Source organism: Pelophylax lessonae (assembly GCF_965119305.1).
Source record: "Pelophylax lessonae genome assembly, chromosome: 6".
In the NCBI taxonomy this organism is placed as follows: domain Eukaryota; kingdom Metazoa; phylum Chordata; class Amphibia; order Anura; family Ranidae; genus Pelophylax; species Pelophylax lessonae.
The window spans coordinates 309171973-309184391 of NC_138773.1; positions in this window are offsets into that span (position 1 = coordinate 309171973).

Below are 12419 nucleotides of genomic sequence, written 5' to 3' on the forward strand. Positions count from 1 at the left end.
GCAAAGTTCAGGCGACGAGAAAACTTTCCCTCCCTCCCGCCCTGTACTCTGGGTTTTGGTGTATTGTGGGTTGGGGGGGGGGCAATTTTCTACTTTTGTTTTTCTTTTTGTGTTGCTCATTTTATATAAAAAAGAAAAAAATTTTAATTTGAACATTTGCCACTCTTGTCGCAGCAGCTGGCGAGTCAGGGGGTCTTTGGGGGGGTCAGTGAATAACCATATTGTTAAAGGATTGGGGGCCCATCTAAGGGTATGGCGCTTCCACCTGGTTGGCTGTTGGTGGTTCTCCCAGGAGCTAGGACCCCTTGGGGAAAGTCTAAAATGTGTAACTCACAAATATCTTCGAGCCGGATGGGGCGCGGCTCAGGACTTGGTCGATTATAGTCATAAACTGTGCCTTAACCTCTTTTTACGACCGCCCGCTGCAGATGTACTGCGGCAGACAGCCGCTCATGCGTAAGTCGCCGTCACTGTACGGGGGTCACTAACAGTAGGCTAGGGGGCGAGCGCGTGCCACTAGCGGCGCGCTCCTGCCCCCACTCGTTAGCGGGGAAGCCGATGCAGCGGGCAGGCGGCTCCGATTGCCGCCTGACACCGGTGATTGTTCCCTGCTGAGAGAGAAGAACGGTCAGCTGTTGTAAACACATCTAACCTTTCTTCTCCCTGGAATGATCACAGAGCTCCTGTGATCCTTCTTTATAGGATTACAGGTCTCTATGGTCATTCCATAAGCCAAGCCCCCCCACAGTTAGAATCACTCCGCTAGGCTCACATTGAACCCCTTGATCATCCACAATGTTAACCCCTTCCCTGCCATTGTCATTATTACAGTAACAGTGCTTAATTTTAGCACCGATTACTGTAGTAATTAGGGTTGAGCGGACACCTAGATGTCCGTGTTCGACGGGTTCGGCCGAACTTTAAAAAAAAGTCCGGGTCCGTGTCCCGGACTTTTACCGAACTTTTCCCGGACACCGAACCCCATTGAAGTCAATGGGGACCCGAACTTTAAGGCACTAAAATGGCTCTAAAACACCAAAGGAAAGGGCTAGAGTGCTGCAAATGGCAGCAAAACGTAATTAAGAGCATGGCAAGTGCTCTGCAAACAAATGTGGATAGGGAAATAACTTAAAACAACAAAAAAAAACAGAAAAATAAAACAATGTTCTTCTTCATCTCTGAAGGACGAGGCCCATATGGAGTAGGAGGGAGGTTGAGGTGGTGGTGGATGTGGCGGTGACATAGGCGTGCGCACAGGGTGTGCTGGGTGTGCCTGGGCACACCCTAATCACCTAGGGCACATAGCATTGCCAGTGAGGAGATGGGAAAGATCTCCCTGGGACCTGCTCTGCTCTATTTCTCCTTGCCTACAGGTACATGGCCCCGATACATTACTCTCCCTGCTGGCAAACACATGCATGTGTATTTCAACTTTGGGGTGCACACCTTAATGCAATAGGCTGCGCACACCTATGGGCGGTGTAGGTGGAAGCGGCGGTGGAGGAGGACCAGGGCCGGATTAACAGCATCATGGGCTTGGTGCTGAGGATTTTGAAGGGCCTTAGGGCCGTGCCTTGCCATGCACCCAGAGGAGGAAGGGTGCAGCCATGCATGCCTAATTCAACATGGGATGCTGTCTCTGAAGCCCATAAACACATCCATGCATCGCCAACTGTCCCTCCTTGTCCGGCCTTCACGCTGTGTGGGGAGGTTCTGAGGGTGCTGCCTGGGGAAGCGAGCATAGAAGCCAGACTTCTGTGTTTACAAGTGACAGAAGAGCGGTAACAGTGAATATGGCCAACCCGGGGCCTATATAAAAGGTAGGGGCCTGGAGCTGCAGCTCCAATAGCCCCTACATTAATCTGGCCCTGAGGAGGAGGACGAGGTAGCCAACACTGCTTCTTTTCACAAATTTTAAATGAGGGTACACCCCAAAAGAGTGAGAAAGAGCAAAAATGGAACAATGGGTGGGTAAGGTCGGTATCCATTGCTATTCTGCATAAGGTACGGAAAAGTCCCGTGGGATCCATGCCTGGTTCATTTTAATGAACGTGAGCTTGTCCACATTGTCTCTGGACAGGCGGCTGCGCTTGTCTGTTATAACGCCCCCAGCCGTGCTAAATACCCGTTCAGATAATACACTGGCTGCAGGGCACGCCAGCACCTCCAAGGCGTAAAGGGCAAGCTCAGGCCATGTGCCCAATTTGGAGACCCAGAAGTTGAAGGGGGCAGACCCGTCATTCACTACATGTAGGCGTGTGCACACATACTGCTCCACCATGTTGGTAAAATGCTGCCTCCTGCTAAGACGTTCCATCTGAGCTGCTGGTGCTGCTGTTTGTTGTGGCGTGCTGACAAAGCTTTTCCACATTTCGGCCATGCTAACCCTGCCTTCTGAGGTGCTGGCGGTGCCCTGGTTGCGTTGGCGACCTCCTCCTCCTCCTCCTCTGCCTTGTGCTTCCACTGTGGCCCCGCTGTCAGATGGGAATGCCAGCAGCATGGCGTCTACCAGCGTGCGCTTGTACTCGCGCATCTTGCGATCGCGCTCCAGTGAGTGAATTAAGGACGGTACATTGTCCTTGTAACGGGGATCCAGCAGCGTGGCCACCCAGTAATCAGCACAAGTTAGAATGTGGGCAACTCGGCGGTCGTTGTGGAGACACTGCAGCATGTAATCGCTCATGTGTGCCAGGCTGCCCAGAGGCAACGAAAGGCTGTCCTCTGTGGGAGGTGTATGGTCCGTGTCCTCTGTATCCCCCCAGCCACGCACCAGTGATGGCCATGAGCTGGCCTGGGTGCCACCCTGCTGTGAACATGGTTCCATCTCCTCCTCCAGCTCCTCCTCCTCCTCATCCTCCTCATCCTCCAGAACTGTGCCCCTGCTGGACAATTGCGTCCCTGGCGTTTGCGTGTGCAGGAACCCACCCTCGGAGCCCCTTGCGAATGACTGCCCTGAAAGCCTTGGAAATGTTACCTCTTCATCCTCCTCCTCCTCCTCATCCTGTGCCACATCCTCTTCCATCATCGCCCGAATTGTTTTTTCAAGGAGGCATAGAAGTGGGATAGTTAAGCTGAGAACGGCGTCATTGCCACTGGCCATGTTGGTGGAGTACTCAAAACAGCGCAACAAGGCACACAGGTCTCGCATGGAGGCCCAGTTATTGGTGGTGAAGTGGTGCTGTTCCGCAGAGCGACTCACGCGTGCGTGCTGCAGCTGAAACTCCACTATGGCCTGCTGCTGCTCGCACAGTCTTTCCAGCATGTGCAAGGTGGAGTTCCACCTTGTGGGCACGTCACATATGAGGCGGTGAGCGGGAAGGCCGAAGTTACGCTGCAGCGCTGCCAGGCGAGCAGCAGCAGGGTGAGAACGCCGAAAGTGCGCACAAACGGCCCGCACTTTCTGCAGCAGCTCTGACATATCGGGGTAGTTTTTAAGGAACCTCTGCACCACCAAATTCAGCACATGCGCCAGGCAAGGGATGTGCGTCAAACCGGCTAGGCCCAGAGCTGCTATGAGATTTCGCCCGTTATCGCACACCACCAGGCCGGGCTTGAGGCTCGCTGGCAGCAACCACTCATTTGTCTGCTGTTCCATGCTCCTCCACAACTCCTGCGCGGTGTGTGGTTTGTCCCCCAAACAGGCAAGTTGTAAAACTGCCTGCTGTCGTTTACCCCTGGCCGTGCTGAAGTTGGTGGTGAAGGTGTTACGCTGTCCGGATGAGGAGGCGGTAGAGGATGAGGAAGCGGAGTAGGAGGAGTTAGGAACAGGAGGCAAACTGAAGCGCCCTGCAATCCTCGGTGGTGGAAGGACATGCGCCAAATTGCTATCCGCCTCAGGCCCATCCGCCACTGCATTTACCCAGTGTGCCGTTAGGGAGATATAACGCCCCTGACCGTGCTTACTGGTCCACGTATCCGTAGTTAGGTGGACCTTGGCACAGATGGCGTTGCGCAGTGCACACCTGATTTTTTCCCCCACTTGGTTGTGCAGGGAAGGGATGGCTTGCCTGGAAAAGTAGTGGCGGCTGGGCACGACGTACTGTGGGACAGCCACCGACATAAGGTTTTTAAAACTGTGCGTCTCCACCAGACGGAATGACAGCATTTCAAAGGCCAATAATTTTGAAATGCTGGCATTCAGGGCCAGGGATCGCGGGTGGGTAGGGGGGTACTTCCTCTTCCTCTCAAGTGTTTGGGAGATGGAAAGCTGAACGCTTCCACGGGACATTGTGGAGATGGTTGTTGGTGACCCAGGTGGTGGTGTTGCTGACAGATCGTCTGTTTGCGGGGTGGCAGGTGCCGGTATCACTACAGATGTGGCTGGAGCGGCCGAGACTGCAGCAGAAGAGGAAGCAGGATGAGCCAGAGACGTTTCTTGGTTTTGAAGGTGTGTACTCCACTGCAGCTCGTGCTTTGCACTTAGATGCCTGATCATGCAGGTTGTGCTCAGGTTGAGAAGGTTCATGCCTCGCTTCAAGCTCTGATTGCACAGGGTGCAAACCACTCGTGTCCTGTCATCAGCACATTTTCTAAAGAACTTCCACGCTAGAGAACTCCTTTGAGCTGACTTTGGTGCGCTCGTTCCCTTGCTGCGTTGGGCAGTAGCGGGCGTAGTGTCTAGGGCACGGCCGCTCCGCTTCTGCACCCTGCTCCCTCTTCTGCTGTGCTGGTGGCTCTGTGCGACCACCGCCTCTTCCTCCAAACTACTCAGTTCACCTGCATGACGTTCATTCCATGTGGGGTCGAGGACCTCATCGTCCTCCACATCATCTTCCACCCAGTCTTCACCCCTGCCCTCCTTGTCGGTCTCCACAATGCTGAACGCCGCAGCAGTTGGCACCTGCGTTTCGTCATCATCGGAGACGTGCTGCGATGATCCTTGCATGTACTCATCTTGAGAAATAAGTGGTTGGGCATCGCTGCACTCAATCTCTTCCACTTCTGGGGCAGGGCTAGGTGGATGGCCCTGGGAAACCCTGCTGACAGAGTCCTCAAAAAGAATAAGAGACTGCTGTATGGCTTGGGGCTCAGACTGCTGGCCTGATTTGCAAGGGGGTGAGGTGAAAGACGGTTGGACATTGGCTGCAGGTGCCAACTCTGACCTTTCTGCAGTAGACTGGGTGGGAGACAATGTGAAGGAACTGGAGGCACTGTCAGCAGCAAACCAATCTACTATCGCCTCAACTTGTTCTGGCCTCATCACTTCTAGGGGCGTTTGATGCCCTACCAAATACTGATGCAGGTTCTGTCGCCTACTCACACTTGAGGAAGGTGTTTCACTTGTGCGTGTAGCTGGCACAGATCGACCATGTCCTCTCCTTGCAACAGGAGCTCTACCAGCAGCACCACGACCCAGGCCACGGCCCTTATTTGACGGTCTCCTCATATTTCTGTAATTTAAGATCTTGCCCTAGAAAGGTTTTTATTGAATAGCGGAATAGAAAATATGATCCAAAAAAAGTGTATGTATATCACACGTACACAACCACACTAGGCCCCAATTACTATTGTTTGTACCCCTAAAAGGCTACATGAGGAGTAGGGGGAGTATGGAACAGGCAGCACCCTCAAACCTTCAGAAGTATGAGATGAACCCCAACAACTTGGAAAGGTGGATCTCTCTCACACGTACCGACACAGACTATCCCGCAATTCAATTGATCCTCAAAGGTTTTTATTGAATAGCGGAATAGGAAATATGATCAAAAAAAGTGTATGTATCTCGCACGTACACAACCACACTAGGCCCCAATTACTATTGTTTGTACCCCTAAAAGGCTAGATGAGGAGTAGGGGGGGTATGGAACAGGCAGCACCCTCAAACCTTCAGAAGTATGAGATGAACCCCAACAACTTGGAAAGGTGGATCTCTCTCACACGTACCGACACAGACTATCCCGCAATTCAATTGATCCTCAAAGGTTTTTATTGAATAGCGGAATAGGAAATATGATCAAAAAAAGTGTATGTATCTCGCACGTACACAACCACACTAGGCCCCAATTACTATTGTTTGTACCCCTAAAAGGCTAGATGAGGAGTAGGGGGGGTATGGAACAGGCAGCACCCTCAAACCTTCAGAAGTATGAGATGAACCCCAACAACTTGGAAAGGTGGATCTCTCTCACACGTACCGACACAGACTATCCCGCAATTCAATTGATCCTCAAAGGTTTTTATTGAATAGCGGAATAGGAAATATGATCAAAAAAAGTGTATGTATCTCGCACGTACACAACCACACTAGGCCCCAATTACTATTGTTTGTACCCCTAAAAGGCTAGATGAGGAGTAGGGGGGGTATGGAACAGGCAGCACCCTCAAACCTTCAGAAGTATGAGATGAACCCCAACAACTTGGAAAGGTGGATCTCTCTCACACGTACCGACACAGACTATCCCGCAATTCAATTGATCCTCAAAGGTTTTTATTGAATAGCGGAATAGGAAATATGATCAAAAAAAGTGTATGTATCTCGCACGTACACAACCACACTAGGCCCCAATTACTATTGTTTGTACCCCTAAAAGGCTAGATGAGGAGTAGGGGGGGTATGGAACAGGCAGCACCCTCAAACCTTCAGAAGTATGAGATGAACCCCAACAACTTGGAAAGGTGGATCTCTCTCACACGTACCGACACAGACTATCCCGCAATTCAATTGATCCTCAAAGGTTTTTATTGAATAGCGGAATAGGAAATATGATCAAAAAAAGTGTATGTATCTTGCACGTACACAACCACACTAGGCCCCAATTACTATTGTTTGTACCCCTAAAAGGCTAGATGAGGAGTAGGGGGGGTATGGAACAGGCAGCACCCTCAAACCTTCAGAAGTATGAGATGAACCCCAACAACTTGGAAAGGTGGATCTCTCTCACACGTACCGACACAGACTATCCCGCAATTCAATTGATCCTCAAAGGTTTTTATTGAATAGCGGAATAGGAAATATGATCAAAAAAAGTGTATGTATCTCGCACGTACACAACCACACTAGGCCCCAATTACTATTGTTTGTACCCCTAAAAGGCTAGATGAGGAGTAGGGGGGGTATGGAACAGGCAGCACCCTCAAACCTTCAGAAGTATGAGATGAACCCCAACAACTTGGAAAGGTGGATCTCTCTCACACGTACCGACACAGACTATCCCGCAATTCAATTGATCCTCAAAGGTTTTTATTGAATAGCGGAATAGGAAATATGATCAAAAAAAGTGTATGTATCTCGCACGTACACAACCACACTAGGCCCCAATTACTATTGTTTGTACCCCTAAAAGGCTAGATGAGGAGTAGGGGGGGTATGGAACAGGCAGCACCCTCAAACCTTCAGAAGTATGAGATGAACCCCAACAACTTGGAAAGGTGGATCTCTCTCACACGTACCGACACAGACTATCCCCCAATTTAACTGATCCCCAAAGGTTTTTGATTAAATAGCGGAATAGAAAATATGATCCCAAAAAAGTGTATGTATATCACACGTACACAACCACACTAGGCCCCAATTACTATTGTTTGTACCCCTAAAAGGCTAGGAGTAGGGGGAGTATGGAACAGGCAGCACCCTCAAACCTTCAGAAGTATGAGATGAACCCCAACAACTTGGAAAGGTGGATCTCTCTCACACGTACCAACACAGACTATCCCCCAATTTAACTGATCCCCAAAGGTTTTTGATTAAATAGCGGAATAGAAAATATGATCCCAAAAAAGTGTATGTATATCACACGTACACAACCACACTAGGCCCCAATTACTATTGTTTGTACCCCTAAAAGGCTAGGAGTAGGGGGAGTATGGAACAGGCAGCACCCTCAAACCTTCAGAAGTATGAGATGAACCTCAACAACTTGGAAAGGTGGATCTCTCTCACACGTACCAACACAGACTATCCCCCAATTTAACTGATCCCCAAAGGTTTTTGATTAAATAGCGGAATAGAAAATATGATCCCAAAAAAGTGTATGTATATCACACGTACACAACCACACTAGGCCCCAATTACTATTGTTTGTACCCCTAAAAGGCTAGGAGTAGGGGGAGTATGGAACAGGCAGCACCCTCAAACCTTCAGAAGTATGAGATGAACCCCAACAACTTGGAAAGGTGGATCTCTCTCACACGTACCAACACAGACTATCCCCCAATTTAACTGATCCCCAAAGGTTTTTGATTAAATAGCGGAATAGAAAATATGATCCCAAAAAAGTGTATGTATATCACACGTACACAACCACACTAGGCCCCAATTACTATTGTTTGTACCCCTAAAAGGCTAGGAGTAGGGGGAGTATGGAACAGGCAGCACCCTCAAACCTTCAGAAGTATGAGATGAACCCCAACAACTTGGAAAGGTGGATCTCTCTCACACGTACCAACACAGACTATCCCCCAATTTAACTGATCCCCAAAGGTTTTTGATTAAATAGCGGAATAGAAAATATGATCCCAAAAAAGTGTATGTATATCACACGTACACAACCACACTAGGCCCCAATTACTATTGTTTGTACCCCTAAAAGGCTAGGAGTAGGGGGAGTATGGAACAGGCAGCACCCTCAAACCTTCAGAAGTATGAGATGAACCTCAACAACTTGGAAAGGTGGATCTCTCTCACACGTACCAACACAGACTATCCCCCAATTTAACTGATCCCCAAAGGTTTTTGATTAAATAGCGGAATAGAAAATATGATCCCAAAAAAGTGTATGTATATCACACGTACACAACCACACTAGGCCCCAATTACTATTGTTTGTACCCCTAAAAGGCTAGGAGTAGGGGGAGTATGGAACAGGCAGCACCCTCAAACCTTCAGAAGTATGAGATGAACCCCAACAACTTGGAAAGGTGGATCTCTCTCACACGTACCAACACAGACTATCCCCCAATTTAACTGATCCCCAAAGGTTTTTGATTAAATAGCGGAATAGAAAATATGATCCCAAAAAAGTGTATGTATATCACACGTACACAACCACACTAGGCCCCAATTACTATTGTTTGTACCCCTAAAAGGCTAGGAGTAGGGGGAGTATGGAACAGGCAGCACCCTCAAACCTTCAGAAGTATGAGATGAACCCCAACAACTTGGAAAGGTGGATCTCTCTCACACGTACCAACACAGACTATCCCCCAATTTAACTGATCCCCAAAGGTTTTTGATTAAATAGCGGAATAGAAAATATGATCCCAAAAAAGTGTATGTATATCACACGTACACAACCACACTAGGCCCCAATTACTATTGTTTGTACCCCTAAAAGGCTAGGAGTAGGGGGAGTATGGAACAGGCAGCACCCTCAAACCTTCAGAAGTATGAGATGAACCTCAACAACTTGGAAAGGTGGATCTCTCTCACACGTACCAACACAGACTATCCCCCAATTTAACTGATCCCCAAAGGTTTTTGATTAAATAGCGGAATAGAAAATATGATCCCAAAAAAGTGTATGTATATCACACGTACACAACCACACTAGGCCCCAATTACTATTGTTTGTACCCCTAAAAGGCTAGGAGTAGGGGGAGTATGGAACAGGCAGCACCCTCAAACCTTCAGAAGTATGAGATGAACCCCAACAACTTGGAAAGGTGGATCTCTCTCACACGTACCAACACAGACTATCCCCCAATTTAACTGATCCCCAAAGGTTTTTGATTAAATAGCGGAATAGAAAATATGATCCCAAAAAAGTGTATGTATATCACACGTACACAACCACACTAGGCCCCAATTACTATTGTTTGTACCCCTAAAAGGCTAGGAGTAGGGGGAGTATGGAACAGGCAGCACCCTCAAACCTTCAGAAGTATGAGATGAACCTCAACAACTTGGAAAGGTGGATCTCTCTCAAACGTACCAACACAGACTATCCCCCAATTTAACTGATCCCCAAAGGTTTTTGATTAAATAGCGGAATAGAAAATATGATCCCAAAAAAGTGTATGTATATCACACGTACACAACCACACTAGGCCCCAATTACTATTGTTTGTACCCCTAAAAGGCTAGGAGTAGGGGGAGTATGGAACAGGCAGCACCCTCAAACCTTCAGAAGTATGAGATGAACCCCAACAACTTGGAAAGGTGAATCTCTCTCACACGTACCAACACAGACTATCCCCCAATTTAACTGATCCCCAAAGGTTTTTGATTAAATAGCGGAATAGAAAATATGATCCCAAAAAAGTGTATGTATATCACACGTACACAACCACACTAGGCCCCAATTACTATTGTTTGTACCCCTAAAAGGCTAGGAGTAGGGGGAGTATGGAACAGGCAGCACCCTCAAACCTTCAGAAGTATGAGATGAACCCCAACAACTTGGAAAGGTGGATCTCTCTCACACGTACCAACACAGACTATCCCCCAATTTAACTGATCCCCAAAGGTTTTTGATTAAATAGCGGAATAGAAAATATGATCCCAAAAAAGTGTATGTATATCACACGTACACAACCACACTAGGCCCCAATTACTATTGTTTGTACCCCTAAAAGGCTAGGAGTAGGGGGAGTATGGAACAGGCAGCACCCTCAAACCTTCAGAAGTATGAGATGAACCCCAACAACTTGGAAAGGTGGATCTCTCTCACACGTACCAACACAGACTATCCCCCAATTTAACTGATCCCCAAAGGTTTTTGATTAAATAGCGGAATAGAAAATATGATCCCAAAAAAGTGTATGTATATCACACGTACACAACCACACTAGGCCCCAATTACTATTGTTTGTACCCCTAAAAGGCTAGGAGTAGGGGGAGTATGGAACAGGCAGCACCCTCAAACCTTCAGAAGTATGAGATGAACCCCAACAACTTGGAAAGGTGGATCTCTCTCACACGTACCAACACAGACTATCCCCCAATTTAACTGATCCCCAAAGGTTTTTGATTAAATAGCGGAATAGAAAATATGATCCCAAAAAAGTGTATGTATATCACACGTACACAACCACACTAGGCCCCAATTACTATTGTTTGTACCCCTAAAAGGCTAGGAGTAGGGGGAGTATGGAACAGGCAGCACCCTCAAACCTTCAGAAGTATGCGATGAACCCCAACAACTTGGAAAGGTGGATCTCTCTCACACGTACCAACACAGACTATCCCCCAATTTAACTGATCCCCAAAGGTTTTTGATTAAATAGCGGAATAGAAAATATGATCCCAAAAAAGTGTATGTATATCACACGTACACAACCACACTAGGCCCCAATTACTATTGTTTGTACCCCTAAAAGGCTAGGAGTAGGGGGAGTATGGAACAGGCAGCACCCTCAAACCTTCAGAAGTATGAGATGAACCCCAACAACTTGGAAAGGTGGATCTCTCTCACACGTACCAACACAGACTATCCCCCAATTTAACTGATCCCCAAAGGTTTTTGATTAAATAGCGGAATAGAAAATATGATCCCAAAAAAGTGTATGTATATCACACGTACACAACCACACTAGGCCCCAATTACTATTGTTTGTACCCCTAAAAGGCTAGGAGTAGGGGGAGTATGGAACAGGCAGCACCCTCAAACCTTCAGAAGTATGAGATGAACCCCAACAACTTGGAAAGGTGGATCTCTCTCACACGTACCAACACAGACTATCCCCCAATTTAACTGATCCCCAAAGGTTTTTGATTAAATAGCGGAATAGAAAATATGATCCCAAAAAAGTGTATGTATATCACACGTACACAACCACACTAGGCCCCAATTACTATTGTTTGTACCCCTAAAAGGCTAGATGAGGAGTAGGGGGAGTATGGAACAGGCAGCACCCTCAAACCTTCAGTATGAGATTGTGCTCACTGTACCCCACAAAGATTGAGTTCACTGCACCCCACAATGATTGTGTTCACTGCACCCCACAAAGATTGTGTTCACTGCACCTCACAAAGATTGTGTTCACTGTACCCCCCAAAGATTGTGTTCACTGCACCCCACAAAGATTCTGTTCACTGTACCCCACAAAGATTGTGTTCACTGCACCCCAAAAAGATTGTGTTCACTGCACCCCAAAAAGGATGTTGTTCACTGCACCCCAAAAAGGATGTTGTTCACTCCACCCCAAAAAGATTGTGTTCACTGCACCCCACAAAGATTGTGTTCACTGCACCCCAAAAAGATTGTGTTCACTGCACCCCAAAAATGATTTTGTTCACTGCACCCCAAAAAGGATTTTGTTCACTGCACCCCAAAAAGGATGTTGTTCACTCCACCCCAAAAAGATTGTGTTCACTGCACCCCAAAAAGATTGTGTTCACTGCACCCCACAAAGGATTTTGTTCACTGCACCCCAAAAAGATTGTGTTCACTGCACCCCAAAAAGGATGTTGTTCACTGCACCCCAAAAAGGATTTTGTTCACTGCACCCCAAAAAGGATTTTGTTCACTGCACCCCACAAA